Below are 17471 nucleotides of genomic sequence, written 5' to 3' on the forward strand. Positions count from 1 at the left end.
CACTCATATTCGTCCAGTTCTGCTACTGCACTTGTATTCGTGTTCTGCTACTGCACTTGTACTCGTGTTCTGCTACTGCACTCGTCATCGCCTATTCCTGCTACTGTACTCGTCCAATCTGATACAGTAGCACATAGCAATAATGAACAGCAGAAATAAACTTCAAATAAACACAGTTGCACATAGCAATAATGCACTGCAGAAACAAACTTCACTTTAACACAGTAGCACATACCTTCAAATAAATTTCATAAATACAAGAAACTGCACACAGTAGCACATAAAATAAACTGCACAAAGAAACTTCAATTGAACACAGTAGCACATAGCAATAATAAACAGCAGAAATAAACTACAATTGAACACAGTAGCACATAGCTGCAGAAATAAACTTCAATTGAACACAGTAGCACATAGCAATAATGAACAGCAGAAATAAACTTCAAATAAACACAGTAGCACATAGCAATAATGAACTGCAGAAACAAACTTCAATTTAACACAGTAGCACATAGCAATAATGCACTGCAGAAAGAAACTTCAATTTAACACAGTAGCACATAGCAATAATGCACTGCAGAAAGAAACTTCATATAAACTGCACACAGTTGCACATAGCAATAATGCACTGCAGAAACAAACTTCACTTTAACACAGTAGCACATAGCAAAAATGAACTGCAGAAACAAACTTCAATTTAACACAGTAGCACATAGCAATAATGCACTGCAGAAAGAAACTTCAATTGAACACAGTAGCACATAGCTGCAGAAATAAACTTCAATTGAACACAGTAGCACATAGCAATAATGCACTGCAGAAAGAAACTTCATATAAACTGCACACAGTTGCACATAGCAATAATGCACTGCAGAAAGAAACTTCATATAAACTGCACACAGTTGCACATAGCAATAATGCACTGCAGAAACAACCACAAGGAAAATTTCAAATGCAAAATGAAAGTAACTGTTTCCCAAACACAAACAAAAGCTTCGAGAACCACAATTTCGAAGCCACATTCAACATGCACATGCATACACGAATTCAAACCACAACACAGACACAGTAGCTAATATACAAATCCTCGAAATCGATTATACAAATGTTGAGGTTTCAAGCTGGGTAAATCGAACTTTGGAGGTTTCGATTCTACTGCTACTTTTGATTTGCTCAGGTTTGGAGATTTCAATCAATTCTACTGCTACTTTCGAAGACACATAAATTAAGGAAGCAAAATTTGAGTAAGAGCTTACCTTATCAACCTCCATTGGAGCCAGATTCAAGCAAAGTGCTACTGCTTCGGATCTCTTGCAGTGCGTTTTGGATCCGTCAGAGATTTTAGGGTTTCTGACTGAGTGCTACTGCTTCCCAACACTCCAAACTGAGTGCTACTGCTTCAAACGGCACAATCCTTAACGTTTTCTGAAAATTTTCAAGGTTATGTCAGTCAATTGTATAATTAGCCATAATGATTTCCACATCCAAGAACCAACTGAAACTACCGTCAACTATGAAAACAATTAGACCAGAAATCTTTAAACCCTAACTGAAAGGAATCCAGAAAATTTTCTCAAGTCGGTGCCAGTAAATTGTCAAATTAACTTCGATTCATTTCCAAGAAATAACTAATCTTACAATACTCAGATAATTAAGCGAAAACCCCAAGAAACTCGAAATTAGAAAAGCGGTACTGACCGGAATTCACGGTCACGAAGCCCATCAGATCGTCGCCGTCGTCTTCGTGAATGGTGAGCGCATCGTCGTCGCCGGCGCGATTCAGATTAGAATAAGAGGCGAAGGTCGATTCCGGAATCAATTTGAGTGCTACTGGAGATTTTTTTGCAGTGCTACTGCTTCGGAGATTCAAGCTAGATCTGTCGCCGTCGTCTTCGTGAATGGTGAGCGCATCGTCGCCGCCGGCGCGATTCAGATTGGAGTCAGAGGCGCAGGTCGATTCCGGAATCAAGCTGAGTGCTACTGAAGATTTTGCAGTGCTACTGCTTCAAGCCAGATCCGTCGCTGGAGAGAAATTCACGTTTGGGCTTTTTTGCGTTTTGTGTTTTGGGATTTCAGGTTTAGGTCGTTGGATTGTGGCAGTGGCATAAGCGTAAATTTTAATAAAAACTGGAACATTTTAGTCATTTTGTAACATAATTCGAAGCCAGGCCCAGTTACATTTGGTTTTGGACCTGAGCTTGTGTCCTTATTTGTATAAAATAAATTGAAGGTGGGTTTTCTGTGTTTATATATTTGGTCAGGTGCTACTGTGTAATTTTCTAAATAAAATAAGCGTCATGAAGAGTCGGTGAGAGTTTTGGAAAATTTTTCGAACACAAAAACTATTTACTACAATTTTTAGAAATTTTAAAATTATAGAAATTATTTATTAAAACGAAGATATTAAAGTGGTGCGATCTAAGTTAATAATGTACATATTTTTCATATTTAGAAAATTATACATTCAGCCAACACCCAGTAACACCACTGTTTAATTATAGATAAAAAAACAAAAAAGCTGCTGACAACGTGTTTTGAACCCCTTCAGGCTTCAGCCAGCATCCCTCTCCTTTCTTTTGTTTTCCAACCCGTTTCGTCCGCCGACCGGCTACAGTTTCCTGACCATAGCTCCGGCTTCAGGCCACATTTACGGTGGAGCACGGGTGCCGTTAAAGTCGCCTCCACATAGCCGACCTCCGTCTGTTTTTGGTTCGTCCCATCTTCGAACGAGGAAGGAGAATCGAAGGTAAAAATCTTCGAGCTTTCCGGCGGTTCTCAAGAATTTTCCGGCGACAGTTAGTTAGCGATGCATGAGATATGTAACTTGGTCGTCTCATCGAGGTCTACATATATCGAGGTATAGTTAGCTTTCAATTTCGGTTAATTTTTGAAGATCGGGTATTTGGGGATTTTCGGCCACCGCCGCGGGTACTATTTCCAGTGGCGGTTTTGCTTGTTATTGAGTCCAATTTGTTTCGGAATGTGACGCTATTGAACCAGTAATGTAATTGCCCATTGTTAAAAACACAGAGACGATCAAGTATGCCATTGAATCAATTATGTAATTGCCCATTGTTTGGAATGGTTTCAAGTTCAATGTTCATCCAAGGAATTGGGATGTATGAAAAGACCTAGCGCTCTACTACGGTTGGGAGAGCGCCGCTCTTGGCCTCTCTGTACCTTTCAGCATCATCGATGGAGTACCTTGCTGGTACTGTTTTCGGTGTCGGTGCCTTTGCGCATGGTTCCTACCATGCCCTCTCACAAGCCGTGGCAAGCATGCTTGCCGGCGACGATTGTTCTCCCTGATCATGGAGCTTCTGTTTGATGGGGAAAAGCTGTGGCTGCATCGTCTTGCTGGGTTGGGACGGCACCGTGTGTTGACCATCTCCGACCGAGCCGAGCGCGTTTGAAGGTTTTGTTTGACAGATCTAGCTCTTTGGCGGTGCGTCTAGGTGAGAAGCTTCAGATGGGCCGTGGTTTTTACGGGTGGTGGGACGATGCCAAATGGGTGGCCGGAATCGGGGATTGGGTTTGGCGGTCGTTGCCTCACAGGGACCAGAAGGGGTTGGGGCTGGCGGAGACACATCCGGGTTCAAGTGGGATCCGCCCCAAGACTGACGGTGTAGGTGGTGGAGTCTTGATTCGAGTGGCCGGGTTCTCCCCGGCGAGGGATGGCAGAGCGGTGGCTGGGGTCGAGGTGAGGGATGGAATGGGTGCCCAGAGTGTTTTTGGGTGCCCAACTGCGGATCTGGGCTTAGCCACTCAAGTTGGGCCTTGGTTTGGGCCTTTTGTTCTGTCTGGATACGTATTTGGGATCCAGGAGATCTTATAATTCTACAGCTGCATTTTGGAATGGGAATTTCTGCTACTTAGGTAGAAGAGTGCTCTCTACTCTATGTATTAATTTGCGTGGAGTAGGCAAGGTTAGTCAAACTACCGCCAGTTGCCTTGATAGAAGGTTACCGTCTATTCGACGTATATTTTTGCGTGGAAATATGGTTGACCATACTATTGGTACCGTTTTACATAGCCTGGGGTCTGTCTGGTGCTTCATCAAATGTTTTTTAGCATCCCTTAATATCCTTTCTAGGGTTTATATCCGATGCATTGTTGCATCTAGTATTGTTTCTGTTATTTTTTATATCGAAGTAGTTTCTACTTCTATAAGTTGTAATTTTTCTCCTTATTATTTTTAATAAAGTGGTTGACTATTACTCTAAAAAAAAAAAAAAAGTTCAATGTTCATCCGGCTTTTGGTTTCAAATTTTGAGACAAGCTAGTGTACTGGTGGGTATGAGATACCCTCATTTATAACTATTTGAACCAAAATTACAACATTAAGAACAAAAGTTATCATATTCATTTACACTATTTACATATAGTTAAACAAAAATTACAATATTGACAGCGAATTTGTTCAGAACTAAGATTACAACATTGACAACTAATTTGTTCAAAAACTTGTAAAATGTCTTAAGAGATGTAATTACTATTATTAGAACTAAGATTATACTCAAATTACAACTTTGACAATAAAATTTGTTCTCACTTTTGTAAATGTGGATATGAGATACCCCCACTACACTAGAATTTCCCTCAAATTTTAATGGAAAAAGTTTTGGTCTTATGATATGGGTACAGTGGTTGGGTTAGCAGATTTGGTCGAACGTTTGCTAACCAAGGCTGGTTACCGTTCTGATTGCGTGTTCCTCACGCGCCTGATTTAACTCCGGTAAATCTTAACCGCGGTGGACAGAAGACTCTCCGATGAAAGAGAGAGGCTCATTTCAAAAAGAAGGAAAAACCCTCTCCATCCGTACTTTTTCAATACGGGACAAATTTTACATATAACGAATCCAATTAATACACCGTCGACAATAATTTAATTATTAAACCCAGCTAGTACAATCATATTAAAAAGAAATTAAGCTAGTGAAAAGAGACAATAAAAGTTACTAGGACAATAAAAGTTACTAGGAAGCAAAACAGAGTAACAAAATCCACATTTGAAATAAGTTGATTGATAGTACAGTTGCAGTATATGTTCTGCAACAACCTTACCAGATCCATATTATTTTGCTCCATGCACCTAAACTGATGACAGTGATAACTAGAAGCAAGCAGATCTACTTCTTATAGCGGTAGCAATCGCGATTGGTACCCGCCACGGCGCATTGTGGTGGAGGGGGGTTCGAGTTTCCCTCAGGGTGGCACGGTTTTGGAGGGTTGCCTCGGGTACACGACACAGCATGTCCAGCATTTCCAGTGCCAGCAGTGAAGCTTATACCTCCGCCGCCCAAGATTCTTCTGCTGAACTCGGAGTCCAGCATGAACTCGTCCGAATCCAAATCAGTCTGTCCAATTAGGCACGACAAGTCGTCGTTGAGGCCATCGCACCAAGTGGAGGAGACGGTGATTGTCTGGTTGATGCTGAAGCAATCAGTTTTGGTGATGAACATTGTCATCATCACCATCATCATTGCTAACAGAACTGCTGCTGATGAGGAGTATCCACTCATCTTCACTTCACTAACTCTTGTTTCTTCTAGATTTCCTTCTCTTCTTTGATGCTTAACTCATTGAAGCACACCGTCTACTATATATACTAGGGCTGCTGCGGTCCCGCTTGGTCACCTATGGTTTTCATTATTGTATATTTGTGTACCTTAAAGATAATCACCATGCATGATTCACGATGCAGCATCAAATTTCTTTTTCAACTTTCCGATTTTAGCCCTGAAATCATTTGGTTTCTAAGGATGTTTAGAGGGAAAAATTCCCATCGTGGGTGACTGTGGCCTCCCTACTTTATTTTTTTTAATCTCTTGTTTGGGTCCTCGTGGAAAAAGATGTTCTATTTCTCGACTTTCTTTTGTCCAGTGCTTCTTTACTTTTTCTTTTTCTTTTTATTTGGGCCCTAGTGGAAAGAAGAAATAGGGAAAGAGAAAAATAAACAAGAGGATAGTGATGGGAGTAGACTGGAAGAACCAAAAAGTTGTATGCTAAGCTCTTTAACAGCAAAATTTGAGACCCACCTATAATACTCCTGTCGAATGGAAAGAAAAAGTTGTATATATGCACCACGGTTTCTAGATTTATGTTTAAAACTTTAAATTCATGTTTAAGTGATTCAATGGTGAAAATAACCCAAATATATGCGATACACCAAGATATGGAAGAATACTGTGCATAGTTTGAGTCAAGTTTTGTGAAATGCTTGCAGTTTCATCTTGACAAATCCTACTTGTACCTTAACATTTTTTGTTGGATATTGCTTTTTCCTTAAATCACAATCCCAATGATTTGTAAAACAATTATTTCACGTCAAGCTACCGAAACTGTAATACACTTCCACAAGACCACAACATTTGATTTTCTCTCCACTTCCACCTTGCCTTTCTCCGCTCACATTTTGATTAAGGCCAGCCCTAAGATTTTATAGGCCTGAGGCGATATTAAAGTGTAACTCACATGAATTTTCATTTAGCAATAAAACTTTTTTTTTTTTTTTGAGGAAACTAAATAGGGTGATTCTAGTTAGACCTCTAAATTTAATATTTGGACCTCCCTAATTTTTTTTAAATTTTAAAATCCAAATCTACCCCTGAAAAAAAACAAGGAAACTGAGGTCTTCAAGATCGTTGCTGTCACTGCTCCTGGACGTATGAGAGTGATTTCTGGCTTATGACATCAAAGTTTTTTCCTTCAATCTGCTAACGACGAGATGGATTACAATTAAGAACCAAAGCATAATGAACAAAAATCCCATAATTTCTTCATGCTTCATTTTGTCTTTTACAATTATTAGAATTGTTTTCATTTTGAAATCTGGGTAAAGCATTATTCACAATTCAATATACCTTTGATTGTGAATCATTCTCAGTTCTCAACTACTATTGCTACTTTAATTGGTCTTTATTTTCTGTATGAATTTTTGTTAAGGTTTATTAATCAAAATTCAAGGTGAGACCTTAATGAAAGCTCCTTCAATTCCCATCCTCCATCAACATCGATGGAAGAAAACAAAAAGAGGAGAGAGAAAGAGTTTGATCAACTTAGGAGTTCGGAGACGAAGTCATCCATCTTGCTTCACAACAATTATGTTAAGAGTGTTTTGGTCGACAGAGAGAGTCACAAGATTTAGGTCACAAAGATAACAGTTGAGACGGGGAAGAGGAGCCAAAACTGAAAAAAGAAAAAATATGGGCAAAATTGGAAGTTTGATGTGTAAAAATATCAAAGGAGGTCCATATAGTAAATAGAGAGGTCTGAATAGAACCACTCAACTAAATACAATAATCATTGCACGTAGGGACCAAAGCCGATGACCTCAGACACTAGCTCAGATTGGAACCTAAGGATCAGGCCATTTATGATATGAAAAATGGGTAAATTCCTCCTATGGTACCCGAGGTATTGTTACTTGAACAGTTTGATACCTGATGTATTAAAGGGGACAGTTTGGTACTTGAAGTTAGACTCTGTTTGACACTTTGGTACTTCTGTTAATTTTTTTGTTAAATGTAAGGATAAAATTGACATTTAGAATATATGTATAAAAACATAATAAAAAACATGAGTTTGTGGGTTGATTGCCGTTCTTCATAATTTTATAGGTATGAATTAATGTTTATGAGTTATGTTGAAGGTGAAATATTCGAATTTTATGTTAAAAATATATAATAATCAGATATTTTTTTTGTACTATTCTCTATGAATCCACTGATTTTTCCTCCTCTTCATAAACACAATGCGATGATATTATTTGGTATTAGTTTAGGTCTTCATACCTATAAAATTATGAAGAAAATCAACCCACAACCTCATGTTTTTTTATTATGTTTTTATACATATATTCTAAATGTCAATTTTATCCTTACATTTAACAGAAATACCAAAGTGTCAAACAAAGTCTAACTTCAAGTACCAAACTGTCCCCTTTAATACATTAGGTATCAAATTGTCCAAGTAGCAATACCTCGGGTACCATAGGAGGAATTTACCCTATGAAAAATTGATTCATGGTATAATGGTTTCCATCATTAGTTCATTACCTACTCCCCCGTAAGATCAAATTCACCCGTAGTCAAGAAATGTCAAGGTTGAGAAGTCAAGAATTCGACCAGTCAAGATATTGTTCACTGCCACTAGACATGGGTTTACACCCGTTGTTTTTCTTGATTAGTCAAGACTGTTCATCAATTTTAACTATTCCTTCATTACCGTTGGATCACTGTTTCAGTTGAAACCAACGGCCTAGATTAAAGGACCGTTGGAATCAAACTCACTGAACCACCAACGGCTCCAACCCACGTGTCTCCTGCAGGGATCAGTTGATGGCGCTACACGACAAAAGCGTCTCCTTCACGTGCTTGTTTCCTGCCTGCACAATTGGTGTGTGTCTTTCACTCTCTCTTCCGTCGCGTGCAACAGTGGGCGTCAGTTGATGGCGTCACCCATGTGTGGAGGTCGGCCCGAGCTGGCAGTTCCAATGACTTGGTCATGAAAAATGTCAACAGCTTGCCCGATTGTTTGCCTCTAGTCATGTAAAGCCAAGATTTGGCTGGTCATGCATGGGATGGTGAAAGCATAAAAATCAATTAACCGGTCAAACACATCAGCAATGCCCAGTCAAACCGAGACCGGTGCACTTGCTCTAAGAAATGAAAATGGAGGAGTCATTGTGCGCCCCATATAAATTGATCGAAGCAAAGCTCCGATGATTATGCCCAAGCAAATTGATCGAAGCAACACTGATTTTACCTCTAACTCTAACTAACCGAACTAATAGAGCTAACGTGAGAATCAATGGCTAGAGATGAAATGAACCGTCCAGATACAAAATTTTGATAGTGAACCTTCCACTGGTGGTGGGTGGAATAGTTTTCATATAAATTGGCAACGATGTTTTCAAACTGAGGCATAGAATAATTTTCACTTCAGACTATGAAAAACGTTTTTGGCAGTGTTTAGCAAGGTATTAAAAGGCGCGTCTTAGGCCCGCTCAAGGCGTCCTAGGTGTGAAAATGTCAAGAAATTGAGTCATTTTTTATGAAGAGGCACTGAAGGCATGAAGTGTGAAAAACATAGTCCCAAGGTGTAAAAAGCGTATGAAGGCATGCCAAAGGTGCAAGCCCATAAATTTTTTGACTTTTTTTTTGCAAAACCCAAAACGATGTCTAAAAGGCTTAGGCCATCTCCAATCTTCAAGATCTAAAATAGACCATGGTCTAAATTTTTAGAACTTCGAAAAGTATTATTCATCCAAATGGTAAGGTATATAATTTTTCCAAGGTCTATATTTAGACCAGCCAATAGACTTTAGACCCCATATTTGATTTTTGTAATAGATCCAACCTCCTATTGGAGATGGATTTTAGGAAACAATGATTTATAATTTAGACTATAAAGCCACCATTGGAGAGACCGTAGTGTACCAATTTTCATTCGCATATTTTCCTTCTCGAGTTCCTGACTCAGTTCTCCTAACTTATTCCTTCCCAAACTCTACAATTTCCAAGACCTACACCTAAAAGCTTGAAAAATCTCTTGGAGCCCATAAGTAGACCTGTAAATGGACCGGATTTGGATTGGATCGACTTAAATCCAAATCCGTTTACTTAAAAAAAAACTTGATCCAAACCCGCTCCGTTAACCCTACCAATCATTGATAGTTTGATCTAAATCCGTATCCGCCGAATTAACGGATACCTGATCCGCTAATCCGACCGGTTTATAATTTCAAAAATTTTAAAATTTTAAATAGTAATATTAAATTTATATCATGATACCTCATAAGATATTAATAAAATATTAAAACAACATGAAAAGTATCACCAAAAGTAGAATTACTTATCAAAATTCTTAATGCTACTAGGATAAAGTTCATAGACATCAGTCCACAACTGATGTTAAAAAAAAAAAAATCCGATGTCTTAGTGGGCGATGTTAAAGATCGCCAAAACTAAGACATCGGTTCATAACTGATGTCTAGTTTGCAACGAGACATCGGTTTAAGGTTCAAAATCGATGTAAAAACGTTAATGTGATCACCATTTTGGTGTGTTAAGCTATTGTCAAACCTTCATATTTTGGCATTAAATGCTTAATGAAATATAGGTCTAACAACACAATTATCCATTGGGTGAGGCTATTGCCACCCTACCATTTTCTTTGTTCACCCTACAAATATTTGAATTATTGAAAGACTATATTACCCAAATGCAAAATGACTAATAAGTACACTAATTTTCTAAAATTTAAATCTTTAAGGAAAACTAGATACATAACTAATTAAATACAAAATTCTGATAACATTAATCTTCACCTTCTCCATCCAAATTTCAATTTATTACAATTTTCTTTTTTATCTTTTTGTTGCGTCCTCATCGTTAATTTGTTATTCAATTCACAAAACCATTAGTGTTAACTTCATCAAAATCTTTGTAATACCTTTATAAACACCGAAAGTAAAAAATTTAAAACACGAAAAAAAAAATCAATATTTTTTTCATTGCTCATATTAGCACTTACTAATTTTTTAATATGGATTGAAATAAACGAACATTGAAACTGAATGGAAAAAATAAAAAAATGGAAGTAAATCAAATTATGATTTTATAAGGAAATTTTAATATATTTTAGGACGTGTTTTTAATTGATATAAATTAAATGAGAAATTTTCGTTAAACAAATTTTTTTTTTATATGATGGAGGATATTCCTGGAAAGAGAAATGGGTTGGATAAGTAAATCTAATAATTGTAATTAAAATGTAGGGTGTAATGAGCAAATAGGGTGAACAAAGAAAATTGTAGGGTGGCAATAGCCTCACCCTTATCCATTTTAATATCGTTATTGATTTAGAAACGATGTCTGATAATATTTTACACATCGGTTCCTGAAGAAGAACGATGTCCAATCCTATGTTGGACATCGGTTCCTTGGTCGATATCGATGTCCATATTAATAACTGACATCGGTTTTTGTTTTCGAACTGATGTATTTTCTCTTTGTTGACATCAGTTCTTGTTTAATAACTGATGTATTTTCTATTTCTTGACATCGATTTTTGTTCTCAAATTGATGTACATTCTCTTTTCTGACATTAGTTTTTATTTAGTAACTGATGTACATTCTCTTTTCTGACATCAGTTCTTGTTTAGTAACTGATGTAATATCTCTTTCCTGACATCAGTTTTGTCATTTTAAAACAAGTATTTGGTACTAGAAAGTTGATCCACAAATAACATGAAATTCAAATGTAGTTTAAATATTAGGGAATTGCATTAATTTCTATCCAACATGAAAGCTGTTAATAATTTGAAAAGTTTTGCAAAAACCCTAACCTACTTTAAGGCTAGTCCAGAAGATACCACTACTGTAATAACTGCATGCAGTTTTGTTCCTAGTTGCTGCAATTACTACATATACGACGGCCGCATCTATTTCTACAATTAGTGGTGGAACTGGTTTTGCATGCTAGTCTTGGTTGCTTTCAGCGATGATCAATCTAATCAATTGACTTCTCAAAATTCGATGAATTTGCCTCTTTATCACTTAATTGAGATCATTCACTGGTGCCCTGCAAAGCAGAACGCAGAAATTAAGTACTCATAAGAACCATATATAGCAAAAGCTCATAATGTAATGCTCTGAAAAAAGGACAATCAAGTGATTTCAGGACTACATTGAGTATATTCAAAAGCATAGAAAATATAGTTGATATGATCATTTTATTAACAAAAGATTAAGTCTATTTTAGAAAAATTAAAGATGAAACAGATCATGTTCTAGTAACGAATGCAGCAACAGAGTAGTACCTACTTCAAGATTCTAATAACTTTTGCTAGACTGAAACTCCTTTACCTCTATTGTGTTCCAATACAGTATATATGAGGAATGTAAATAAATAGTAAAATGAGCATTGATAGCAGTTGGCTCTGCACAACATATAGGACATAAAATTGTTTGATATCACAACATGTGAATATGACCAACCCTAATACTACAAGAAAATGACTCTTTTACCGCGCACATTTTACGGCGTGCATTAATGCATGCCGTAATAGGCACACATTTACAGCGCATTTTCACACAGGCCGTTAATACCCTTTCTGATATGGTCTTTTACGGCGTGCATTAATGTGTGTCGTAATAGACACACATTTACGGCGCATTTTCACGCATGCAGTTAATACCCTTTCTGATATGGTCTTTTACGGCGTGCATTAATGCGTGCCGTAATAGACACACATTTACGGCGCATTTTCACACAGGCCGTTAATACTCTTTCTGATATAGTCTTTTACGGCATGCATCAATGAACGTCGTTAATGTCATTGTTCATTTAGTTTTTTATGGCATGCATTGATGTGTGCCGTAAAAGTAAAAGGCCAAAAATTTTCACTAAAGTTTATATTTCCCTCCATGTTTTCCCTCTACACTTTTCATTTTTATTTTTTTCATTTCATAACACAGCCTCGAGCCCTCGTTTCTCACTGCCTCACTTCCAGTCACAACCCTATCTCATTTCAGTTTCTCTCTCTTCCTTTCGCTCTCTCTTTCTTCACTGGCCTCTCAGTTTTTTCTTCGTCATCGACAATTCGAGATCACCAAGGAGACCGCCAAGGACTGGGTTAAGCTCACCGTCCAAAACCGTCAGGCCAAGGTCTCGGTGGTCCCCTCTACCGCCTCTTTGGGATCTGCGTTTTGCTTGGAGCCGAATCGCGACCGCAAATGTCAACTGCTTCAGATTCTTTTTTTCTACCTTCTTCCTTCACACATCTCTCAGCCGGAGCTTCCTCCTTTCCCTCCAGGTCCATCTCTGTTGTTACTCTTTTCTTCAATCTTGTTTTCGTCGGTTTGTTTTGATTTAATCTTGCTCAGTTATCATCGTTGTCGTTTATTCTTCTTAATTTCAGATCCAGTTATGATTAGATCTTTTGTAAAGATCCAATATTGGGGCCGCTAAGTTTGTGAAGGAGATGGGGCTCAATTATCAAGCTGCACTTAGTAATATCACCAATTTCAAAAGAGAGGCTTTTGGGTATGTGACTTTTTCTTAGAATCTGAATCTATTTCTGGGTTTTCGTTCTGCCATAGACCCATTACAAAGTTGGAACTGACTCATATTTGATCTCCATTTTTGGTTAATCCACTAGCTCCGTCAGATTTGTTGTCATTCTCGTTCTTATTATTTTTTTTTTTTTGTAAGTTGAATCATGGATTTTTATTCTTGTTGTGCTGTTTTGATTGTCAAATTGAATTTTTGTTCTGTTTTACTGAATATGTTTTCAGAAAGCATGCTTCTCAGTTCTCACTTTCTCAGTCAATATTAGAAGACTCTCTGTAAGTCAAAATAATTGTAACTTGTGCACTTATAGATCAATTATTGACTCCTGCATATCTACTTTTAGCTTGGTGTAAAGCTAAGAAGTTTTGCTAATCATATGTGTTTTTCTACCAGCTTTCAGAGAAGACGCAAGTTGATTGAAGGTTGGATGGCCAAACCAATATGGAAGCAGGTTAGTGGAAACTCAGAATTATGAGTTGACTGTGAATTGATTATTCCCTGAAAGACTATTGAAAGTAATCCATGTCAAGTATCATAATATGTGACTACTACGATTGGTCAGAATTTTTGAACTTCCAGTTTCCTTTATGCATTTTCAGGCTGACCCTCGATTTGTATGGAATAAAAATCTTTTGGATGAACTTATCGAGTTCAAGGTAAGATTTTCCTACTGTAAGGTACGATTAGTTCAAGGTCCAAATTATGTCGTTTCAGTTCCTTTAGTGTAAGAGACACTTTACAGGTATGCTCTTTTTCTTTTTTTTTCCTCCCTCTTCCTTTTAGTGCTACTGCAGCTGTGCTTTTTATTGATGAAAAGGATTTCTATTGCATTTAGTTAAGTCATTTGGAATATTAAGTAACAGTATCTAGCTTATCTAGATTCTGAATGACATACCTAACTTTTCATTTATTTTTTTGTTTATTGATCTGTTTCTCACTTGTATGACTGGTTTTCAATTCTGAAACTTTATACTGTAATAGTAGCAATAAGTGATGAACCCTGCTTGGGTTTGTTTATCCAGATCTTTAAGTGTTGCACTATTATCCACCCCAAGCTCTTCTCTTCTCTCTCCTTTTTTTTTTTTGTTTAAATTATTTATTTTCTCTTGCAGGGGGATCCAGAAACAGATTTCTACAAGTTCTAAAGCTCGTAAGCTTATTGCACTTTCATTCCTAAGGATCAGTTTGGCATACATGGAGTTTAAGAGAATTTATGAGGTTGAATTACTATGCATTTTTCGTAAGCTTATTGCACTTTCATTCCTACAATGAATACTGTTTTTGTCAAGCTAAAATCTTGTATGTCTTTTGCAAATGCTTTAAGCCATACTGTTTCTTTTGTGTAATTGCATTTACTTAGTCCGGACAGATTGCCCACCTCAAATTTATATTCCAGTTTTCTGCACCACAGAGTTTAAGATCACAAGTTTTACTGAAGCCCAGATCTCCAAATGAAGAACCCTGGTTCTGCATTTGATATTATTTATGAACACTGCAGAGTCATGTTTCGTGGCATTGGTGTTCTGAAGTTTGCTGCTTTGTTAGGTAAAATCCATCTTCAATACTTATAATTCAGTGTTGCTTTTTATCTCAGAATTGAAGAAAATACCATTATTTGGGAAATAACAGCTAGCTGGTATGTAATATATTAAGAAGAGTTAAAGTACTAAACTTTTATTTACTAAATCAAGTTGGGTTGTGTGATTCGATGTGTTTGTGTGTGTCTGCAAAATCTGTGTAGGGTAGTTGCATTTGTTAAAATGTATGTGCATTGTGACAGTAAATCATTTATTTAATTAAACCAGAAATTTTCACTATATACCTTGAGAGGCTTAAGCAAGTCCCAAAATTTATAAGTTGTATTAGACATGAAGTTTTTTAGGATTTAGTTTGGCTTTCAGTAAGTTGGAGCTCTGTTTTGGCTTTACTTATGTGTTTGGATTGCTGGTGCAGTACACATAATGGATTGAGAGGTATGTTTGATTTATACTTTTGATTTGCTTTCTGGTGATGATGAAGGTTATACATGTTGGTTTTGTGGTCGTAGTGGAGGAGTAGACCTCACATTAATAGTTTTCTTACTTTATTCTCTAGGCAAGCCCAAACTAAACCATTTGATTTGTGCAGAACAAGAACTTTGAATTGATAAAAAATAAAATAAAATAAAAAATCTATATCAGTATGTGTATTGTGTAGATATGCATTTTAATTGGCTTTTAGTCTTTCTGGATTTGCTTCTGCAATGTCTATCATTTCTTCTGTTTTGCACTTGTGAAAGAACGAAACACTCACTTCTCAATGCATGTTGCAGTTACTATTCTATGTATGGACATTTCAAGAAGCTGGATGAAGAGATTAAAAGGAGAGCTGCATCTTTGGAAGTAGAAGCCCAACTATCTCAGGTTTGCAATTGTCGATCACTTCATATTATGGAATTGATATACGATAAATCAAGAAGCTGCATAAACTATCTGTTAGCCAGAACTTTGACCACTATATTTGAAATTTAGTTTCCAATGTTTTGAGATCAGTTTGAAAGAACTTTAATGAAGTTACCAATAGAGTTAGTTAATTTCAACTATCTAGAATTTGTGCTACAAGTATTTTTCACTTTTGACCTTGATTATGATGACTTCCTTATGTCAGTTACTTGTAGTGTTGTTGGAAAGTCACTGGACTTTACTATGTTTTGGTATGCTAATGACTAATTCTGCAGGGGTGGTCATTTTCACATGATCCATTGCACAAATGAAGGTTATATTGACAAATTTTTTTTTTTTGAAATATTGTTCCCTTTTATTTATCTGTTGTCATTAACAATGGAACACACTTCTTTCCAGACACTTTTACATTATGTTCCTGCAGGGAGGGTGGTAGTCCTTGATCTGTTTGCTGAAGTGAAACTGTGAAACTGATATGTGAATTGAACTTGTACAGTGAGTTTGATTGATTGATGTAATGACAACTGCTACTTGTACATTTTTAATTGTCATTTTGTAAATGAAATTACTTATAACGATAATCTGATTGAAATGTTTCTCTTACATCTAATTTGTCATATGGATATGGTGATACAAATGTGAAATTGGTAAAAATATAAATTTTTTTTTATTAAAAAAAACCTTATTTACGGCGTGCAAGCTGCGCCTTAAATAGGAACTCAATCACTCTTTTACAGCACACATTATACGCCTTAAATAGAAAGTCTTTTACGGCGTGCAACATGTGCCGTAAATAACATGAGTAACATTTCTGATATCACTTTGACGGCGTTCTTGGATGCACTTTAACGGCGCATTTTAGTGTGCCGTAAATGTGGTACGTCTTTTACGGCTCCGACATTTACAGTCTGCTTTTGTGCGCCGTAAATACCCTTTTACGGCACACATTGTGGGCAGTAAAAGACCATTTTTGGTGTAGTGCTAAACCACAATTGGTCTAACTTTTACCAATTGGTCTAACTTTGAAAGTACTTAGACCATCGTACAAGTATTCAAGTCCTCTTTCTTTTTCCCAAGCTGTGGCTTTTGAAGTCAATGTTTCCACCATTCCTGCTCCATTAACCATTTAAAACAAAGAACTTGAGGAAATATAAAATTCACTATGGTGCTAATTTTAAGTTCAACATAAGTTACTAACAACCCGTTTATACAAGAAATTGCTAATACCCTTGCTTTCCTGTTTCCCGATACACTAGTGGTACATAAAGTCTAAGAGCTACATTTATGTAATTGTCATATCTTCAGTGTGTAAGTGTGTATTGCTATGTGGATGAGTCATATACCTATGAAACAACTGACAGTTTGATTCACTACAGCAAATAAAGTCATAACATGGAACACAAATATGTACATCTTCTCTGCATGCTATAAATAAAAGGATCCCATGCAAATTACAATTTATAATTTAACCAAGTCTTTACCGGGAATTTTGTTTACTAAAACACGCACTTTCTCTGCACGTTTCAAAGTAATATGAGCATCTCTTCCTGCTGTATAGCGATTATCATCCTGAAAGCACACAACACGGAAGGACAATGGAGTGAGATTTATTCCTTGAAGATTTTAAGTGGTTAGTATTGACAAAGTGAAACAGAAAGGACAATAATATGTGAAAAAGAAAAAATGAAAAAAAACGAATAGAATTCTCAACCCTATTGTATTCCTCTAGCCAGTATTCTTCTTGACAAGCAACCAACCACTTTTCAATCTTTTCTAGTATTTCTTTCCTGCTTAGAGCTTCCTCTTTTGCCCTTGCAATTTGAAGCTCAATTTGTTCCAACAGGCATGCAGGGTCCACAACTCCTAAACATATTAAATACGCTAACAAGTTGACAATGAGTTTGTTGGTGCTGATCCATGAGTTTATATTTCGTATGAATTATACAAGTAATG

Source organism: Rosa chinensis, chromosome 7 (genome assembly GCF_002994745.2).
Source record: "Rosa chinensis cultivar Old Blush chromosome 7, RchiOBHm-V2, whole genome shotgun sequence".
Classification (NCBI taxonomy): Eukaryota; Viridiplantae; Streptophyta; class Magnoliopsida; order Rosales; family Rosaceae; genus Rosa; species Rosa chinensis.